Raw genomic sequence first — 20,355 nt, forward strand, 5'->3', positions numbered from 1 at the left:
GCTGGGGTCGGGGAGAAGTCAGGGTGAAGGCAAGAATCAGATAAGAATTCTTTCAAGGAAGAAATGCAAAATTTCCTGTTTTAAAAAATAAAATAAATTCTTCCCAAAATATTTATGCTCTCTTGAAAATAGATGAAATTCTTCAAAAGAAAACAATACACTTTTAGCTTGTCAGTATTAACAAAATATCATATGAGATTAGACTTGCTCAGAAACTATAAAAATACATAGGTGAAGATATTTTTCATGACCAATCTGTTTAAAATGGAATCAGGAAAGTGGTCACTTGATTCTTCAACATAATTGCAGGATAACCCAATGCCATCATCTCTAAATCAATATAGAAGTGTACTAATTAAAAGCTATTAGCACTCCATTTGCTATTGATTAGGGAAACATTCAGTCTTTTCTAAAAAGAGAGATCTGGTTCCTCAGAGACACATTAAGAAGAGTGATCAGAATAGTATCTATTTGAGAAATTATGTATCAATGCAAAATGCTTTCATAAAACCACAATATTTGAAGGTCCCCAACCACAGTCCCCATAGTATATACTACTCAGTTGTCATATCTATCTTCTAAAATATCAATTTACTTCTCCATAAAAGTGAATCTATGTGAAAGTCAAAGTCCTCCATGTCACAAGATAAAAATGCAATTAATTGTTCTACAATTAAAAAATCAAAAAGGGGGGGAAATTATGGGCCTATTCACAAACTACATTTAAATCTTAGAAATGCTAGTTTTCAAGTCAATGGATGTCATTTTTCAACACTCAAGACTAATAACAAAAGGAATATTCAAAAGGTCACACAAAAAGCATAACTTCCCAAAACAGGTGGTGCAGAAAAGTTGAAACTACCTGTACACTACTTTGGCTCTTAAAGTGTCTTCTGATTGACTTTAAAACTAGGGACAAATTTCTTTACCCTCATCTGCAAATACTAGGAAGACACCAATGATATGTCCAGACCAGTACTAGTAGAATTCTAGAGTAATCCTCATTGCAGTACCTTGCAGGGCTGCTCTGGTAAGTCAGAGGAAGTAGCTGCTGAAAACACACAAGGATTGTGGATGTTGTGACAGGAGGCCAGAAGGCACAATCTTGTGGCATGAAAAGCACTAGGTACGGGGCGGGGGTGGGGATGGGGGAGGGGGGAATGGGGACTTGCCAGCAGGATGCAGAGAGACAGCCACAAGCCCAGCAAACCCCTAAAATGTGCTGTGGGGGTGGAGTAGAAGATCCAAAAAGAGGGCTCTAATTCCTAAAATATACATAAATGACTCTGTCCAGAAAAATAACTGGTATTTTAGGATTTAAAATCTGCTACTGAGACCCACCCCCCACACTCCCCGTGAAAATGCAGCTCTAAGTCACTGATGGACACAGTAATACAGAGGCTGGAAAAGCCACAAAATAATCTAAGGCTTATTCTTTTTCTTCCAGTTGTCATGTGGTGAACAGTTAGCTCTTCAACAAGAAAACTTCATACAAAAATGACTCACATATAAATCTTTAATATCAAGTCCTCTTTTATGCAATAGTTTGCTTCTTGGGAACCACAAAAATATCAATGGAAATAAAGATGGAATAAAGTAAAAAACTACTTTTTATCACCATTTTCTGAGAGGATGAATATCAGAAACCAAAATTTGTAGTATATTCTTCAATTTTAAAAATGTTTGCTTATAAGTAGGAAAAGGAAGGTCTTTAAATCTCTTTAACCAACTAAGCCAACCATGTTAACAATAAACTACATTAATAATTTTGTGATTTTTTAAATGCATTTTATTCATATATACATAGACTTGTAAAAAGAGAAGGAAAATAGATGAAAAAGATCAACTTGTTTTAATACAGTGAAAGTAAAAATGACCATGGAACTCCAAGATGGGGGCCATTCAAACCAGATTATTCTAAACACTGCCTCAATGATAGGCAGCATCAACTAAGTACCTCCATCAACTAAATTCCTTCAACTGTCCTGAGACTAACCCTAGAGTGGGACTCCCAGATTTTAACACAATTATGTTCCATCATAATACATGGATTATTATTTACAATGACTCAAGCATAAAGCTTTTGATTCCCTTTCTGTAAGACCCTGAGATTTACAAAAAAAACTTCATAGGTCTTTAACACTCTCAACAGCAACATTAAAAACAAAAAAAAGGCAATGCCTTTTAAAACTAAAGCCCAACTTATAAAGTTCCATTCAATTAGCTCAAAGATCCAGTCTGACAGTTAATAAAACTATGAAAGCCATTTTATAAAAATTAACACAAAAACTAAAAGAAAAAAAAATTGTATGAACTTTCTTTAAATGTCTATTTTGCACAGGGGGCTGAAATCATTTTTCACATTGAGTCAATTGCAATGCCTTAATGTCACCAAAATATCGACATTGGAAACATCTGAGTTAAAAAGGTCCAAATACAATCTGCTTTTCTCAAGCAACACAACACCCGCCTTACTCACAGTTTCAGCATGGCACATGTACAAAACCTAGCACCCTGCAGTTCAGCAAACCGCCTTTAAATTTTCTGTCTGGCAGCAATCCACTTGCGTGTCTGTATGCTTTTACAAGTACTCTATGTATTTCATTGCATCAGCTGCATTTCTTTGAGTTTTAAATGGTCTGGGAACATTTTATGACATGTTCTATATCTTTATATGGAAAATAACATACACTGGAAAACTGTGCATCAGTCTAATATTTATGTATCTATTTCTTTACCCACCATCCAATGCTATAATTGCTAATGCTCCAAAATTTCTTCTCACATTCATACCCTCACTGCCAAATGCAGTGTCACCAAACAGCTAACTTCCAACGCAAAAATCTGAAGATGAGAGTACTACCAAGGAAAAAAGGAAAAATTAACAATTTGTTTAGGCATTGGTAGTAAGAATAGTTATCAGCATATGTCAAGCTTTCTTTAAGAATTGTCCCTCTGATAGAAAATTAAGAACTTAATATAGTAATGCACTACACCCTTCTTTCTCAGCAAATTTCTCCAGATTTAACAAATTATTTAAAAAATTAAAAATCAACTTCAACATCTCCCAGGAAAACACAATCCTTTTGTTGAAAAGTATTTAAAATAACTTGCTAACAAGATGTATGGTATGGAAGAGTCTATACATGACTTAACCACATAAGGCTAAAAAGAGATAGCTGGCTCTAGAACAAGATTTTGCATTATGTCAATCTGATGAGACACCACCTTTTCTCAGCACTGTGACCATGCAAGACACTGACCCCACACTGACACATGTATGCCACTTCCACTGGAGGTCACAAAAGCATTTCCATATTTAAAGCAGACAGTTTACAGTATAGGACTCCCAAGAGCATAGTCCCATTCAGGAGTAGATGTGACATGACCATGCTTAATAGCCTATGTCTTCGCAGCAAAACAAAAACAAAAAAACTGCTCTCAGAAGAAATGCCTTTTTTTTTTTTTTTAAAGAAAAGCTAATTTTCTTCTATCTCAATAGCCTTTTTACTGTAACGTACTATTAAATCTTTAAGATATACCAGATTGCCACAGGATGTTTAATTAATAGAATAAGAGTTTGGGCAAGACTTACTGGAAAGGCACTATAAATTATTTTACACAGGCTCCAAAACCTTGAGTGCTGCCTTAGGCTTAAAGTTTCTAGAAAACGTGGCAGACAGATCTTTTACGACAGAAATGCAAAATAATTCATAGAAGTACCGTGCTTATGTATGAGGGTCCATTTGTAAACTGGTAACTAAAAAGTGTACATACACACAAACACATAGCTTACCAAATTATTCTCCTGTTTTCCTTTGCCACACCAATGACTGACTCCATTTCAAGGGTCAAGGCATGACACTTTAACTGATTATTGAAAAATACACTGATTCCATTTTCTGTGAAAGGTGTAGCAACTGCACAGTAATCAAATGTTACAATCTTCTACAATTGGAGCTCTTTTAGGAAATTTAAAAGAAACTGCAAATATAGCCATTAACATGGAAATCTACACTGCTTTCACTTTTAACATGCTAGATATCAAGGCAGAAAATGTTATATTTAACATCTACTAAATTCCAACCATTATCTCTAGGATATTTCAGTCAATAAGAGACAAATAGTGAATACATTTAAGCTTACAACAATAAAAATATGCCCTGTTAAAGTGAGACTTTAAAATGAGCTATAACGATATAATCTCATTGTTCAATTTCATGGAGTTTAAGATACTATCTTCCTTTCCCCTAAAACCATAAATGTTAATCCCAGCTGTAATCAGATTTAATTTTCCAGATGAGAAGATGAGAATATGCTGCAAGTGAATAATAGTCCATTACACTGCTCCTTCCCTAATGACACTTTCCATTTTTATATACTAAAAATATAGACCCTCAGAAAATAGTCTGCAAAGGTGTACATTTTGAGGACAAACTCAATCTTCCTCAACACACTTAAACTGTCTTTTAATCTTCAAGAAGAGAAGTTAATTTTTCTTATCATGTAGAATTAAAGTTTCTTGACAGGAGAACTGCAAACTGGACTGCACTAAACTAATAAAGAGCTTCAAGGACACTGCCTGTTAAATCTGGTTTAGCTACAAAAAGCTTCACCTACTTTATTTTATAAAATAACTGAATCATTAGTTTAGCATTTTAACTAAATGCAATCATTCTAGAAAATTATTTCATTTATGACTTAAAATTCACTTATTTAAAAAATACATTTTTGAAAGAAAAGTTTCACAGTTAAAAAAAGACACATTTTCCTTTTCCATGATAATGAAACCAAATGATTTATATTGTCTTTTCTTCTAAAAATTATTAATTAAAAATTACTGTATAGGACAACTTGGTACTTTGAGGTGGCTTAAAAGAGGGGATATTTGCTGTATAGCAGAAACTGACTCAACTATGTGAGGCAACTGTAACTACAATTAAAAAAAATTAATAATAAAAATAAAATAAACTACCTATTTTAAAAATTATTGATTCCAAAATGCAGATTTTATTCTGAAATTACAGTGGAGAATAATTCACTGATTTTTTTAAAAATCATTTCAAAGTACTTTAAATGAACATTCAGCCTTCATACACCAATGGAATTTCTTACTTTAAAAATCTATTCTAGGTATTACCTTTTTGCTCCAAAACATGAAAACTGTTAAGACATAAAAACTTTGAGTCATCACCAATTTTTAACCATATTTCTATTCTAGACTTTCCCCTCAACAATAGCATTTAAAATACATTCAAATACTAATTCACAGTAACCAGCCTAATAAACAGGAGCGGTTCACCATCTACACCTATAATGAAAATCCAAATAGCGTTATTCAGTAAAGGAGAGCACAACCCACCTCAGTATGTTAAGCAATGGAACCATTCACGTGCCAGACTTCTCCTCAAACTAACCATATTTTGCCTTTCAGACATATCCTGCTTCGATGTGACTATTTATGAATAAACAACAGACACTGACCTATTGTTTTCAGTTGTCGGAGTTATGAATGTAGTACAGTTACCAATTAAGTGAATCAACAAATACTAACTGCATCAGCTGTCCTACAAATAATGAGTCCATTGACATTATGCAGTAAAATAAGAGAGTTTCATCTCTTTCTAGAGAATGCTGATAGATTTTGACCAGCAAATACCACTACTTACTGATAATTTGAAATATTTCTCATAAACCAATTTCACTACAGGAATACAAATCTGATCATTAACCAAATTTCTGCTGTTGTAAACCCAAAAATCAAGCCTAAGTCAAATTCCAAAGGGAAATTTAAAACAGAAAAGAGATGGTATGCTGGAAAGAAGGAAAAAAGTCAAAAGAACACATTCACTTACACTTACCTTGTTCCCTACTGAATATCCTGGTTTTCAACTTTCACTATTATTTAAGTATTTAGGGTTTCTTACACCGGTTCAAAGTTTAGAACTAATCTGTAAAAATCTATCAGACTGATAAATATTGAAGAAGGTTTTTAATGGTTATAATCTCAGGCTTCCATTTAATTTCTCTAGGAGTTAAGATTAGTTTTACCCCACCTTTTTAAAGATTACCACAAATATCAGATTTTTATTCCAATGTGAATAATTACTTCAGATGTAACCTAAAGGACAGCTGTGCCTTTTATGTACTACCAAAGTGGGATCACTGCATATGGTCTTCATTAATAGAAACATTACATTTGTCAAATTTGGTGAAAAGAGATAACTTAATTATCTACTCAAATACAACTACTGACTGAGTACCCACTATGCACTCAGCCCAGCCCCGGGATCAAACCCTTGTCTCCTAAGTCCCCTGCACTGGCAGGAGACTTTACCACTAGCAGGTTTTTTGTTCTGTTTTGTTTTGTTTTCACCACTAGTGCCACCTCGGAAGCCCTTGATCAAAAGTGGAAAGTGTAAAAGAATTAGAATAAGCATGAGGAAGAGGAGAAGAAAGATCCAGTACAACTAAATAAAACCCAGTGAACAGGAGGGGGGTTCTCCTGCCCTTGGACAATCCCTGAATCCAACAAGAAAAAAGTTACCTCTTCTTTTCTGGCAAAAACTCAGCTAAAGAAAAACCACAGCGTGTTAGTTCCAAGAGCCCTCACACCTCACTGTTTACCTTGATACGAAAGACAGTCTCTCTACTTCTACTGGGGAATTGCACATGACTTCACTTATGGCTCAGCTGGTAAAGAACATGCGTGTGCAATGCAGGAGACCTGGGTTCGGTCCCTGGGTTGGGAAGATCCCCTGGAGAAGGAAAAGGCTACCCACACCAGCGTTCTGGCCTGGAGAATCCCATGGACTGTATCCATGGGATCACAAAGAGTCGGACACGACTGAGCGACTTTCACACCATGTTCCAAGCACTATAACAGGCATTTTACATAAAATGTCTAATTTTATCCTCATGACAAAGCTATGATATTGGGACTATCACAATTTTATCATAGTTAAAAAGGCAGTAAGTTATCACTCATTCAAAGTTAGAAAATTAGTATTTATACACGGTGCAAATCCTCTAATGTGATCGGCCCCATTGATCAATAAGACATAGTCTTTGCTCTCCCTGAGTTTACAGTTTAATGCAGAATACAAAGAATTAAACCAGCAATCCTTGCAAGGCCTGGTAAATGCTATCATAGTGATTAGCACAGGGGCACTGAGCCTAGTCCTGGCCAGGACAGAAAAAACTTCAGGGAAGAAGTGGCAGAGTCATGTGTAGAGTCCAGGGCTACACCAGGGTTCACCTCATACCACCACAGGCCCCTTCTGAACAGCCTAGGGGAGAATGAATAAGTATTTGTGAGTCCAGGGCCCATGTTTTACTTAGCTTTGTCTCCTACAAAATGTCTTACAGATTATATATACCCAACAGATATTTTGGCATAATAAAATAAATAGAATATAATAAATTCATTAAATACCCTGTCCCTCCAAATGGATAAAAGGCCAATTTCAAAACATCCAATTGAAAAGAAGCCTTTGAATGCCACAGGCTTACTAAAGATACACTGGCATATAGTAAGCACACAATAAATATTAGTTGTTGTTATATTATTAACCCCAGTGGAGAAATAAGCAAGCACTATAAATTAGATGGCTACAGATGTATAGGTGTACCTCAAATTGGAAATTCATGTGTTCCTGAAATAAACTTTTATAAACCCAATTAAAATTTTCCCATTGCCTGCTATTACCTACTTAGAAAATATTACAACTTTATCAGAAACTGATTTTCTCTGCATCGTCAGTGGTTCAAAAATCCTTTAGCTATAGTTTATTTGCCTCCTGGCATCTGTTTGCTAATGATCTGTAAACATCAAATGCACCAGGGACTCTCCCAGACTTATTGAAACCCTGAGGTGAATCTTTGTATAAACTGAAGGACCTTTCTGCTAATTCCTTTGCTTTCTAAGTTTGCATTCTAGATTCAGAAATAGTTTTATTAAAGATTTTTGAAGTAATAATTATAATGCTATCAGCTACCACTTCCTGAATGCCTAGGTATGCCAGTTGTTGCCACAGGTAGTTTTATTATTTTATTTAATCCTAACAACAACTCTGCCAGGTTTATTTTATTTAATCCTAACAACAACTCTGCCAGGTAAGTAGATGTAGCCTTATTTTATAAATAAGAAAAGTGAGACTCACTAAGAACAAATTCAGAGTTAAGTAACAGAGCTGGGGTTGAGCCTAGAATCACCAGACTACTAAGAATCCAACACTGGTTTTCATTTTTGCCTTTATTTATCTATGTTCTCCTGTTGATCTGTCTTCTAGTCATTGTTGTGTCTCAACAATAAGAATACAGCTGGACAAATAACTAAAACATGTGATCATTTAGCAGATTATGAAGAAGAGCTTTCCAATTTCTCTATTTAAATTTTTTTGCCAAGTTCAGGATATAAATAAAATGACTCCAAAGTAACTAACACTCAATTCAAATAGTAAATACACTATTTCAAAGATAAGTTCATATTAAAAATTCACAGTAATTTTGAAGGCTAGAGGTTATCCTTGTATCATCTATGAAAAAAATCACTGGCTAAACAAAACAAATAAGAACACAGAAAAAAAATGTCTTCCTACATAAGAAAATGTGTTTCCAAGTACCTCTAAACCAAACCACAGTGAGAACTAAGGCCAAACTAGTACACACCGTATAGATAAAGCCGACACACCAGCAAGGGAAACATACTATGCCTGTCAACCAGTTTTCGTATACCAAAATTCTGCCTTTCTTTCCTGGAGAAACAAGTCATTGTTGCTAGTTGTTATCTGTATCATTAGAGAAGCAGTGCCTACATCCTTTATCGCTTTTGTATGTGTGTGCATGGTAAAATATACATAACATAAATTTGCCATTTTAACCATTAAGTGTACACTTCAGTAGCATTATACATTATTCACATTATTGTATAACCATCACCATCATCCATTTCCAAAACTTTCATCTTTGCCAACTAAAATTCCGAACCCATTAAAAAAATTGGCCATTGTTCCCTCCCCCTCCTCCAGCCCCTGGCAACCATCATTCTTCTTTCTGCCTCTATGAATTTAACTACTCTAGGTACATCACATTAGTGGAGTCATACAATATTTGTCCTTTGATGACTGGCTTATTTCACCTGGCAATGTCTTCAAGGCTCATCCATGTTGTAGCATGTGTAAGAATTTCCTTTCTTTTTAAGGCTGAATAATATCCCATTGTATGTACACACCACATTTTGTTTCTCCATTTATCTATCTATGGACACAAGTTTCTTCTATCTTCTGGCTTTTGTGAATAATGTTGCTATGAATGTGTGAATACAGATATTTGTTCGAATTCCTGCTTTTTTTGGATATTTATTTGGAAGAGGAAATGCTGGATCATATGGCAATTCTACATTAAATTTTTTTTTAGAATGGTTCTTTTAATTTTTACTAGTATCCTGTTAGCAAAATCATTTGAAGGTCCCATAAACACATCCCTGTAACTTTCCCTCATTTCTTACTCATTTGGCTAACTGTGGAAACTATACTCTTGAGAGTAGTCTTATATGATATAACTTGGTCACTTTCCCTAAAACCCTGGTGGTCTCCAACCTGGATGGTCTCCAAAATGTACAGAACTAAACTTGACCACGCTTTATTCACCACACTTTGACTCATTCTGAAGAATTATTCAGATCATCTTCATTAACTTCCTATTTTAATAAACAGCTCTGTTTGGTTCTTCTAATATGGCTGAAGACTTTCATGTTTCTAAAAAGCTAGAATCCTTAACCTGGCCATTAAGACAAACCCACCCAGGACTTCCCTGGTGGCTCAGAGGGAAAGAATCTGCCTGCCAGTGCAGGAGACAGGCTCACTCACCAGTCTGGGAAGATCCCACATGCTGCAGAGCAACCAAGCCCAGGCATCACAACTATTGAGCCTATGCTCTAGAGCCCGGGAACCACAACTATTGACCCCATGTGTGTACCACAACTACTAAAGCCCACGTACCCTAGAGTCCAGGCTCCGCAACTAGAGAAGCCATCACAATGAGAAGCCTGCACACCACAACTAGAGAAAAGCCCAAGCAGTAGGAAAGACCCAGCACAGCCAAAAATAAATAAAATTACATATATAAAAAAGACAAACCCACACAATTTCATCTCTACTTCTTAAAAACAAATTCACATATCTAGCCCGCCTGATCAATTTACTTTCCTACAAAACCTGACGTCTTCTCACGTCTAAATCAGACCATGCTATCAGACATCAGAATTTATAAATTTGGCCAATTATATATTCTTACATGAATTAATATTCAATCACCCTGGCACTTAAAAAAATTAAAAAGGAACCATGTCCACCGTCTAAAGTGCAGTGAATTTTACACATGACTGGTAAATGAACAGCAAGCTGGCACATTCACTTACACTGCTCCCCGACTCAAGAAGCTCCTTTACGTCTTTCTAGCACTCATGGTCAGCTGGCAGCAAAACTCTCAACCTCTACGTTCCCAACACATTCTCACATTCTTACTGTGGTCAAAAGCTGGCTTCCTCGTGAGCCCTCTCAAGCGGTGAATGTTTCCTCTCCACTTCTCTTCCCACTGACCTGAAGGTGGAGTAGGTGGTCTCTGCTCCTTGTTGTCACTTTAGGAAACTTTCTCCTTCATTTTCCAAAACTCCAGATTTCAGTAGAGTCACTGGAGTATATTCCTCCTCCTAACTCTGCTGTCATCTACTGCTTTTCATTCCTTAACCTTCATGAATCCTGGTGCACTGCCCCTCACTCTGCCACTACTCCCACCACAGTCTTATTGATTTTGCTACATATTCACTTAGATGATGCTTCTAAATCCCAAAATTCTTGATTCTTTGCCCTCCTCCCTGCCCAAGGAACTTGTCTTCCAGCAATCTCAGCTACTCACTTCCAGGGTCATACCTGAACTCTACAGTTCCAATAACTGAAACCCCCTCAATAATCACATCTCAAGTACCTCAGGCTCCAACCATGACCTACCTCCTTTCCTTCAGTTCATTCTTCTCTAAAGCATCCCAAATTCATTCTTCAATTCCACAATGACCTACACTCTATCAATCTCTTCACTGCCCTTCATCCACCTCAAATCTACACTATCTTCCTTACCCAGCTTAAATTCTATTTTGTAACTATTCCTTCACCAACATCCTTGACTCCTTCATGCCTCTCTTATTTTGTTTTTGTCCTCCTTCCCTGGCAAAACCACAATCCTTGTTAAATCTAGTTATCTACCTACACCCCTGTACCTGACTGTGGCTAAAGAAATCCGCACAATTGTGCTAACTTTAAATTTGAATTACTCACTGTTAAGTGAGCTTTAATGTGACTTGGTAATTATACCACATTTTTCTTAAGTTATTACTCTTTTACTCTCCTTAATGACTATGTCATACTTTCTCCAACTTTCCCAACCTCAGTTAACACTAATTATCTTAACTTGCCCCTCCAGTGAGAAAATCGGGCAATCAGAAGAGAACTCTCACAAGCCTCCTCTGCCACTTTTATCCACTTATTATCTCTGACCCCAAAGACTCTGCCTTCATCCCATTACTATGAAGAACTGCACAGAGGGTCTGAAAAGACCCTTCCTCCACCTGTGAACTAGCATCATATCCCCTCTCACCAACTCAAATACTGCTCCGCCAATTCTTTGTTCTATTAATTTTATGTCTCTGCTGGATCTTCACCATCAGCATGCAAATCTATTTTTTCTGCAATATTTTAAAAAGGTCAACCCCACCTCCTCACCATGGCTACCTCTCCATTCCTCTCATCCTTAGTCAGTCAGTTCAGTAGCTCAGTCATGTCTACTCTTTGCGACACCATGGACTGCAGCATGCCAGGCCTTCCTGTCCATCACCAACTACTGGAGCCTACTCAAACTCATGCCCATCACGTTGGTGATGCCATCCAATCATTTCATCCTCTGTTGTCCCCTTCTCCTCCCGCCTTCAATCTTGCCCAGCATCAGGGTCTTTGCCATTGATTCAATTATTTGCATCAGGTGGCCAAAGTATTAGAGTTTCAGCTTCAGCATAAGTCCTTCCAATGAACATCCAGGACTGATTTTCTTTAGGATGGACTGGTTAGATCTCCTTGCAGTCCAAGGGACTCTCAAGAGTCTTCTCCAATATCGTACTTCAAAAGCATCAATTCTTCAGTGCTCAGCTTTCTTTACAGTCTAACTTTCACATCCATACATGAAGACTAGAAAAACCCTAGCTTTGACTAAACAGAACTTTGTTGGTAAAGTAATGTCTCTGCTTTTTAATAAGCTGTCTAGGTTGGTCATAACTTTTCTTCCAAGGAGCAAGCGACTTTTAATTTCACGGCTGCAGTCACCATCTGCAGTGATTTTGGAGCCCCCAAAATAAAGTCTCTCACTGTTTCCATTGTTTCCCCATCTATTTGCCATGATCTTAGTTTTCTGAATGTTGAGTTTTAAGCCAACTTTTTCACTCTCCTCTTTCACTTTCATCAAGAGGCTCTTTAGTTCTTCTTCACTTTCTGCCATAAGGGTGGTGTCAATCTGCATATCTGAGGTTATTGATTTCTCCCAGCTATCTTGATTCCAGCTTGTGCTTCATCCAGCCCAGCATTTTGCATGATGTACTCTGCATATAAGTTAAATAAGCAGGGTGACAATATACAGCCTCTCATCCTATTTAAAGCTATATTCCTCAAAAGAGTATCTATACTCACTGTCACCAATTCCTAACCTCTTACTCTCCTGAACCATGCCAACCAAGCTTTCACCCCATCACTTCTCTAAAACAACTCATGTACCAATGACTCTCTTACTCTTGACATTAATTAATCCTCAGTCCTCATCTTACCTGACTTTCAACAACATTTGACACCATGACTGCTTCCTCCTCCTTGAAGCACTTTATGTGGCTTCCAGAGCATCTCACTTCTCTGTCCCACTGCTGCTCCTTGGGCTTCTCACCGACCTCTTCTGAAAGAAGAGCCCCAAAGTGTAGTCCTTGGACTTCACTTGTTCTTGGTGGTGTGTTTTGCTAGTCTCTTTCAGTTTTATCGACTTCCCTGGTGGCTCAGAGGGTAAAGCGTCTACCTACAATGCGGGAGACCTGGGATCAATCCCTGGGTCAGGAAGATCTCCTAGAGAAGGAAATGGCAACCCACTCCAGCATTCTTGCCTGGAAAATCCCATGGATGGAGGAACCTGGTAGGCTACAGTCCATGGGGTCGCAAAGAGTCGGACACGACTGAACAACTTCACTTTCACTTTTTCAGTTTTATCACTTCAAATATGCACTGTCAACTGCATATTTCTCCAGCTCTGACCTCTCCCAACTCCAGACTCATTTATCAGTCTACTCAAGATCTCCAGTTGGATATCTAACAGACATCTCAAATTTAACATGTCCATCACTGAACTCCTGCTGTTTTCCTCACACTCAGATCCAATCTGTCAGCCAATTCCTAGGAGTTAATTCATCAAGGTTCCCATAGCTTCTGGGTTCTACAACCATTCTGAGGTATGGCTCAGTGGAGATATGTGAGGAACGATGGCTTGAGAAACAGGGCTTACAGGATAGGTGGGTCGTTTGGGGTGGCGGGGGGGATGGAGGTGGACGAACAGTTAGGTGGGCAGCAGAAGCTAGTACACAAGAGAAAGGAGAGGGAAGAAAAAAAATCCCAATCCTACTAAAGTTAACTGTTGTCAAAGTTTCAGTAACTCTTTTCCAAGCCTGAATAAACTTGGATTCTCAGAGAACTTCCTTGTGCTCAGGGTTCACTGAAACAAAGGTACAGCAGCAAAGCTGCCATCTTATTGCTTCCCTAAGACTTGCTCACACAATCCCTCATAGACGAATTTGAATAAACAAGCAACTCATCCCTGAGAATAGGAGCGACGCTTTGTCAGGGTTGGTTCTTCCCAGCTGCAATCTGGGGGTTACTGAAATGCAAGTTTCTATGCGCAAGACAAAGAGGGGCCAAACAATAACAAAATGTCAGAATAAATTCAGAGAAAAGTTTATTACAGGGCCCTGCAAGGAGATGGTTATTAGCTCATGCCTGAAAAACCCCAAATTCCCAAAAGCTTTCAGCAAAGCCCTTTAATAGGAGAAGTGAGGGAGGGCGTAGTTATCGTTGCAAACTTCTTGGTGTCAGATCCTTTTTTCTTGAGGTCAGGTCATGGTCAGGTAATGATGTTCCTGTAACCTCCACCAAAACAAATGTTAATTCTCTGTTCTGACAAGAAAGGGCAAAGTCCCAAGACACAATGTTCACCCTCCCAGGTCCTGGCTAAGAGGATGTAGATCTCAGTTGGCAGCCACCTTCAGGGCCAGGTCCCCAGACACTGGCCAGCTGTCATTGCTGAGGGAGCCAGGCACCTAACCCAACTGACTGTTAGGCTGCCCAGAGGGCGAGGGGTCTCACAGACTGCGACCCAGGCAGGCTGCCACTGCTATTAGGTCACAGAGACAGGAGTTGGGAAAGCGGTTCACCACTGCCTCAAGGCCTGGGCCCACCCAGTGGGTGGCCTTGGCGAGGGTTCTGGAGCCCTGCAGGACAGAGCCCCCTAAACTGTTTCCTGGGCTCCCCGGCTCTCCTGCTGGCCTGAGGCTGGGTGAGCTGGAGGACCCCTGGGAGACCAGGGATCTGCCTCTCACCTCACTGTCCACCTGACCACCACCACTCTGCTGACTGTTGGCCGAATAGCCCACTAACCGTCACTCATTGACAGTTGCTTGCTTGTGGGAGGGGCTCACGGTGGTGCTGACCAATGGCTGAGCAGGACCACTAAAGGGTCCTGCAGTAACTGTTGCTTGGTAAGAGAGTGTGGGGGTCACAGTATACAGCCAGAGCTATGTGTTAAGAGCTGCACTCAGCCACACTCTGTTACAGTTCTCAAGACAGTTACTGGTTCTCAAGATTGGACCTTCTTGGATAGGGCCAATGATGGGAAACTGAAGGCAAGGACAGGTTAGGAGTCCAGCCTGAATAAGTAAGGAACACTCTGGCCCAATGAGGAAAACAGGACAAATGTGAAAGATCAGTCATTCACCTGGAAAGAAATGGGAGCCAACAATACAGCAGGGCTGACTGGGAAAGGTCAGGATTTCAGGTACAGCCTGAGAGTACATACAGTTTTGGTAAAAATACTGCTACATAAGCAGAAGATTCACCAGAGGAACAGAATAGTTGGTTACCTCAGAAGTTGTTTACTGTTTTTATATGCTTTCTACCTCTGGGTGGCATGGAGGAAAAGTATTAGGCACCTACTAGATGCCAGTCAATGTTCAAAGTGTTTCACATCCGTTATTGTACTTAATCCTGAAAAGTTTATGAAGCAAACTTAATTCCTGTAAGTTCCAGGGGACCCCAGAAAGGAAGTATAGCTGAACTTTGTTGTGTATGTTGAGCTACCGTGGCAGCAGTACATGGTTTGTCTTCCAAAGGGTGCGGTACTGGAAGAAGGAATGCTACCTGGACTGTGTGGTCAAAGAAGAGGGCTGTGGTAGTGCAGTGGGGTGCAGGTGTTACTGAATCACAAGTCCATGTACCCGACGCGAAGTGAGGCCAATCAATGCTAACCATTTGAGTCTGGAACAGAGAAAAAGGTTTATTACAGGTTCATGCAAGGAGATGGGTGGCTCATGCGCTAAGAACCCCAAAGTTACTGAAAGCATTCAGCAAGCCCCTTTAAAGGCAAAAGGTGAGGGAGCGGCATGGTTAGTTGCTACAAACTTCTTGGTGTCAGATCCTTTATTCTTAAAGTCAGGTCATGGTCAGGTAATGCTGCTCCTGTAAATCTCTACCAAAGAAATGGCATTCTCTGTTTTGACCAGAAAGGGCAAAGTCCCAAGGCACTAACTTTCACCCTCCAAGGCCCCAGTCCTGGCTAAGAGGAGGCAGATCTCCATTGGCAGTTCCTTCACAGCTAGTTTCCCATACCCTGCTCAGCTGTCATCCCTGAGGGAACCAGGCACCAAACCCAACTAGCCTTCAGTCTCCTCAAGTCACCCAAAAGGCGGGGGCCAGGTCCCACAAACTGCAACCCAGGTAGATGGCCACTGCCATTAGGTCACAGAAACAGGGATGGGGGAAGGGATTCACCACTGCCTCAAAGCCTGGCCCAAAGCTAGTGGAGGGCCTTAGTGAGGACTCTGGAGCCTTGGAGGGCATAGTCCCCAGTCTGTCCCCTGGGCCCTTCAGCTCACCTGCTGGCCCAAGGCTAGGTGACCTGGAGGGCCTTCAAGAGAAGGCCTGAATATGCCTCTTACCTCACTCTCCACCTGATGACCACCACACCACTGACCCTTGGCTGAATCGCTTCCCTACTGGGACCTCATTGACAGTTACTTGTGGGCAGGGCCCACTGTGGTGCTGACCAATAGCTGAGCAGAACAACTAACCATCACTCACTGAGAGTTGGTTGCGTGTGGGTGGGGCCCACTGAGGCACCAACCAACAACTGAGCCTAGGAACATGGTGTGGAGTAATGAGACCCAGCAATGGCTGCCTGCTAAGGCCTGTGCTCATCCTGCTCTGTTATACAGGGTTGGTGTGTACTGGCTAGGATATGTAGAGAGAAGGTATGGTCAGTGTCTTGGGAAAGAATTCTCCAATCTGTGATTGTTGAATCCTATAAATTTGTCACAGAGTGTGACTGAACACAGACCATAGTACACAGCCTTTGCTGTGCACCATTACCCCAGCCCTACCCAATTAACAGGCATCGGTTACCACGGGACCATTAGTGGTCCTGCTCACCCACTGGTTAGCACCACAGTGAGTCCCTCCCACAAGCAACCACTGTCAATGAGTGACAGTTAGTGGGCTATTCAGCCAACAGTCAGCAGAGTGGTGGTGGTCGGGTGGAGAGTGAGGTAAGAGGCAGATCCCTGGTCTCCCAGAGGACCTCCAGCTCACCCAGCTCAGGCCAGCAGGACACAGCCCCCTGCACAGCTCCAGAGCCCTTGCCAAGGCCACCCACTAGCCAGGCCCAGGCCTTGAGGCAGTGGTGAACCTCTTCCCCAACTCCTGTCTCTAAGGGTCAGCTGGGTTAGGTGCCTGGCTCTCTCAGCGATGACAACTGGCCAGTGTCTGGGGACCTGGCCCTGAGAGTGCTGCCAACTGAGATCTGCCTCCTCTTAGCCAGGAGCAGGACCCTGGAGGATGAACATTGTGTCTTAGGACTTTGCCCTTTCTTGTCAGAGCAGAGAATAACATTTGTTTGGGGGAGAGGTTTACGGGAACATCATTACCTGACCATGACCTGACCTCAAGAAAAAAGAATCTGACACCAAGAAAGTTTGCAACAACTAACCATGCCCTCCCTCACCTTTCCTATAAAAGGGCTTTGCTGAAAGCTTTCGGGGAGTTTGCAGTTTTTCAGGCTTGAGCCACCCACCTCCTTGCTGGGCCCTGTAAAAAACCTTTCTGTGTCCCAAACTCTAACATTTTGTTATTGTTTGGTCTCTCCACACATCAAGCACAGGGACTTGCATTTCCATAACAAAACTACCCTGACAACATTTCCCTTCCCAAGTGAAAAAAAAGGGGTCCAGTGAACTAGTTGGTCATTCATGGCAAGATTATTTTTACACATCACAATTAGTGATGTGTTAGGCACTAAGACGGAGAAGACAATGGCACCCCACTCCAGTACTCTTGCCTGGAAGATCCCATAGACGGAGGAGCCTGGTGGGCTGTAGTCCATCGGGTCGCTAAGAGTCAGACATGACTGAGTGACTTCACTTTCACTTTCCACTTTCCACTTTCATGCATTGGAGAAGGAAATGGCAACCCACTCCAGTGTTCTTGCCTGGAGAATCCCAGGGACGGGGGAGCCTGGTGGGCTGCCGTCTATGGGGTCGCACAGAGTCGGACACGACTGCAGTGACTTAGCAGCAGCAGCAGGTACTAAGAAGGCATCAAGAGACAAGATCCTATGGTTTCTCCTTGATAGAACACAAGGAATAGTCTCCTAAAATGACCCAGGTACAACAGAAATTAAGAAGCTTTGAAAAGGAAGGGTGAGTAGGTGACCTGTATGACAAGTAGCAGTCTCTGCTAGAGAACTGTTGGCTCTCTTTCACATCAACATAGTCTAGAGTTACCAAGGTAACCAACATTTCAACTTTAGTTCTTTTATCCTTCTTGCCTAAAGCCTTGACCAGACCTTGTAAACAATCAACTGGGCCTCCCTTTCCTCTCACAGCTTCCAAAATTGAAGGCATTTCCCAAAAAGATGGGACACTATACACCACAGCTCACCACCCTGAAAGATGCCAGCAAAGGGTTACAAAGAGATGCTTCTGTTTTCCCTCTGCTCCCATCAGATTTGCAAAGGTTCAAAGTATGGGAAACATCTGGAGTCAAAAATCTGGGTAAATAAGCGCTCTCATATTTAATTAAGAGTGTGGTTGGACAGAAAGTAATTTAGTGTAATTTTCACCAGCACAAATACTCAATTTTAAATGTCTAGGAAGGAATGATGCTAAAGCTGAAACTCCAGTACTTTGGCCCCCCAACTTTGGCGAAGAGTTGACTCATTGGAAAAGACTCTGATGCTGGGAGGGATTGGGGGCCGGAGGAGAAGGGGATGACAGAGGATGAGATGGCTGGATGGCATCACTGACTCGATGGACGTGAGTCTGGGTGAACTCTGGGAGTTGGTGATGGACAGGGAGGCCTGGCGTGCTGTGACTCATGGGGTCGCAAAGAGTCAGACACGACTGAGCGACTGATCTGATCTGATGCCTTTTAAATCACCAATTTTACTTCTAAGAAAGCATCCATGGATTTCATGGAGATCACTGTCTTCTGCAAAAAAATTCATTAGAGTGTTGTTCAAAACACTAGTGTTGAACTTTCCTGACAGTTCAGTCAGTGGTTAAGATTCCACACTTCCAATGAAGGGGACACAGGTTTAAACCCTGATTGGGGAACTAAGATTCCGCATGCTGCATGGGGTGGCCAAGAAGAAAAAAAAAAAAAAATGCAACACTGAAAACATGAAGCCACCTAAATAATTAATGGGGTAATAGTTAAATAAACTCGGAGAAGGCAATGGCACCCCACTCCAGTACTCTTGCCTGGAAAATCCCATGGATGTAGGAGCCTGATAGGCTGCAGTCCATGGGGTCACTAATTGTCGGACACGACCGAGCAATTTCACTTTCACTTTTCACTTTCACACATTGGAGAAGGAAATGGCAACCCACTCCAGTGTTCTTGCCTGGAGAATCCCAGGGACGGGGGAGCCTGGTGGGCTGCCGTCTATGGGGTCGCACAGAGTCGGACACGACTGAAGCAACTTGCAGCAGCAGCAGTTAAATAAACTATGGTAAATCTACGTAATAGAATGTTATAGAGTAATTCAGAGTGATTTAGGAGAATGTGGAACAACCAGAAACGTCATTTACTGTTAGGAACAATAAATTGGTACAACCACTTTAGAAATTATTTGACAATATTTAAGTAGGCTAAACAAACATACACCCACCTTATGACTCAGCAATTCCACTCCTAGGCATATAGCCAAGAGAAATAAGTGTACAGGTGTATCAAAAGACATACACAAGAATATTCATGGTAGGCTTATTGCTAGTAGTAAAATAAGTATCAGTCAACAGAAGGATATATAAATTGTGGTATATTCCTACAGTGCAATACTATATAGCGATTAGGAAGAACGAATTACATGTAACACCATGGATAAATTTTGATCAAAAGAAACTAGATGACCCCATTTATATCGAGTTCAAAAACCAACACTAATATACAGTTATAACGATCAAAACAGTAGTTGCCTCTGCGGGCAGGAGGAGAAGGGAGGATACTGACTAGAAGGACACACAAGTGGATCTTCTAGCTGTACTGAGGTGTAACTGACAAATAAAACCTGTGTATATTTAAAGCATAACTTGAGGCTTTGACATATTAATATGTAAACATTGTGAAATAATCAATCAAGCTAAATAATCTATCCATTACCTAATATAATATATAGTTACCTTTCTTGTGTGTGGTAAGAACACTTAAGATCTACACTCTTAGCAAATTTCAACTAGGTACACAATTCAGTATTGTTAACTACAGTCATACTGCGGTACCATAACTGAACTTGATCTTGGTGGGGTTACACAAGTATATACATACATTAAGCTATTTGTTCTTGCTGTTTAGTTGCCAAGTCATATCCGATTCTTGAGCAACACCATGGACTGTAATCCACCAGGCTCCTCTACAATTAACTTTGTGGATTTACATTTTTGTAAACCGCAATACCTTTTTAAAAATAATGAATTGGGGGGCCGCCCCGTCCCGCCCCGCCCCCGCCGGCCGG

At 40.5% G+C, this 20,355-nt stretch overlaps 1 protein-coding gene across 7 annotated transcripts in view; it reads right to left on the reverse strand.

Moving 5' to 3' along the window:
- Positions 1-20,355, reverse strand: part of DENND1A (DENN domain containing 1A) — a 530,572-nt gene that overhangs the window by 387,227 nt on the left and 122,990 nt on the right. The gene's annotated exons all lie outside the window — the stretch shown is intronic.

Source organism: Bos javanicus, chromosome 11, assembly GCF_032452875.1.
Source record: "Bos javanicus breed banteng chromosome 11, ARS-OSU_banteng_1.0, whole genome shotgun sequence".
NCBI classification, from domain to species: domain Eukaryota; kingdom Metazoa; phylum Chordata; class Mammalia; order Artiodactyla; family Bovidae; genus Bos; species Bos javanicus.